General features: G+C 58.4%; 1 protein-coding gene across 1 annotated transcript in view; it reads right to left on the minus strand.

Moving 5' to 3' along the window:
- HMX2 (H6 family homeobox 2) overlaps window positions 1-2,500 on the minus strand; it is an 8,448-nt gene that overhangs the window by 2,602 nt on the left and 3,346 nt on the right. The window lies entirely within an intron of this gene.

Below are 2,500 nucleotides of genomic sequence, written 5' to 3' on the forward strand. Positions count from 1 at the left end.
GGCCAGCTCGCCGGGTCTCCCGCGGCGCGGAGGTAGCGCGGCCTCATTTGCATAGAGGTTACCGGGACGCCGCCAATCGCAGCGCCGCCGAGCGGCCCCGGAAATTTCAAAAAGCCCAGGCCGGGCAAACAGCGCCTGTGAGCCCCGGAGCACATCGAGAGCCGGGCGGGCATCGGCTGTGTCCAACCAAGGACAGACGGGGCGGAAAACAGCATAGATTCCAGCCCGGGTTCTTGGCCTTGGCGGCTCTGACCGCTCGGACTCCGGCCTTCTCGAGCGACAGAGACAGCGCGGGTCTCTGAGCCGGAGTGGCCCGACGCCTCCCTCAGGCGACGGGTACTCACACCCTCGGAGGAGCTAGCACAGGCTGCTGCTCCCCGATCCTCCCCCAGCCTCCCACCTCTTCTCGTTGGGGAAAGCGAGCAGGGCTGGGAGGCCCCAGACCAACGCTCCTAGCGCAGGAGAGTGGGGAGTTTAGGAGCATGCGCCTTGGAACTGATGCTATTCAGGGGAGCTTAGCTGGGAGCCCAGGAGCAGATAACTTCTGCCCTTCCTCGCCTACAGACCCCACCCCTGTCACAGGTCCAACGGGGCTGCGTGATTATGATCGTTGGTGGGAGGGGGGAGCCCTAGATCTTATTTCATGAAATCCTGGTTCGAGTCCCAGCACCATAATTTACACGCTGCGTGAACTTGGACAATTCCAGCCCCAGTCAGAGCCTCGCTGCCCTCATAGGTGAAATGAACGTCTCTTTAGCATCTCCCCTTCTCCTGTCCTGAGAATCGCCTTAAGTAGAGATGGAAACGCGCCCGAAAGCCGAGGAGCTCATAGGAGGTACTCTGCAGACCTTTGCTGAATAGGCCACGCCTGTCCTCCTGTTCTGTTCCATAGGTGATTCTCTTGGGGCTTTTTGTGTGTTGCAAATATTGGAGGTCACGGAATTGGTACAGAAATAGAAGCGCTTTGCTCCCCCGAAAGGAGAGAAGGAGTTGAGGGCAGGGACATGGTTTTAGAGTTGGGCAAAGTCCATTCACATCTCGGCTGGGTGACTTTGAACAGGATACTTAAACTTTCTGAGCCTCGGTTTTCTTGTTCCTAAAATTGGAGAAAGTAATGCCTACCTCGTAGAAGCTGTATGCGGTCAAAGTGCTCAGCTCCTAGCCGGGCCTGCGGCACGCACGGTAGTCGCTCAGTAAACCTGGTTCTCTCCCTTCTCCTCACAGCCCCCTCTGAGCCCTGGCTCTCGCCTCTTTTAATCCCAGATCAGCTGTAACCGCATCTAGAATCAGCCCGCTGGAGGCAAAGCAGTCCAGGGGCACAGTTGTCTACACAGGCTTCAAGGAAACGAAGGTGAGGCAAGGCCCCAAGGTGCTCAGGCAACCCCACCTCCTGGGTCTGCGGCCTCGGACCGATCGATCAAGAAATCCCGGAAGCCCTGCCCTTAGGATATCCCCAAATGCTGCCAAGGGTGAGAGGAGACTCTGGAATCAGTCCCCACAAATGTCCAGACGCTGCACCATGACGGTGCAGTTCCCTCCTCGCCCGCGCTGCGCCCGGGTTATTGAGTAGAGCGCTTATAATATCATTAGCCGCGGTGAGTTAGCGACTGCAGCCCTGCCCGTGGCAGAACCTCTCCCTACTTAACTCCTCGAAGGGCTCGTTAATGGGCTAATTGATTAGGAGTCCATGGCGCAGCCGGAGCAGGGGCAGGCGAGGAGGCGGGGGCCAGAAGCTGTGCGCCACAAGACCGGACGGCCGGGCGAGGGGCAGGTGCCGGCCTCCGTCACCGCATTAACCTCTTCAGGGCTCGGTGGCGGGGTCGAGACACATTACAAATGGTCAGCTTTAATCATGGTGTCAGCTCATTAACCCGGAAGGACCTGGCGCTGAAATACAATTTGTGCGTCCTCCTCTGCGCGGTGGCGGCGCAGGCTCCAGGGCCACGTCGCAGCCGCTCTTGCAGGCTTCCGCACGATTTGGGGGGTAAAGGGGAGGTGGCTGGAAAGAAAACACCCGACTCTCTCACCGGCCTGCGTGCTCTCTGCCTACCGCAAGCTCCCTGACTGGGCGCCGTCTTCTAGCTTGGGCAGAGGCGACTCCGCGGGAAATTGATCAACCAGGCCAGAGGAACCCGCTACCCACCGGGGAAGAGAGGGGGAATTGGAGAGGGGCGTGGGTTGGTTGAACCCTTCTGAGCTACTAGATACTCAATGCTGTGGAACATCCCATCATTCTTCACTTTAATCCTCACAGCAAACCTGTGGCAGATCCTTGCTCCCAATGTACAGGCGGGGAAACTGAGGCTCTCGAAAAAAAAAGTGACCAGGCCAAGCAGAGTAAGCAATATTGAAGCTCGAGTTTGTTCCATTGCCACTACCAGGCCCTTGGGAAGGGATGAGGGGCGGAGCAGCATTGGCCTTGAGCTTGGGGAATAGCTGCGAATAAGACCCTGAGCAACCCCTCTCGGAACGCCTGCGGCGGATGTGTGGTTGGGGTCAA

Source organism: Hipposideros armiger, unplaced genomic scaffold (genome assembly GCF_001890085.2).
Source record: "Hipposideros armiger isolate ML-2016 unplaced genomic scaffold, ASM189008v1 scaffold_549, whole genome shotgun sequence".
In the NCBI taxonomy this organism is placed as follows: Eukaryota; Metazoa; Chordata; class Mammalia; order Chiroptera; family Hipposideridae; genus Hipposideros; species Hipposideros armiger.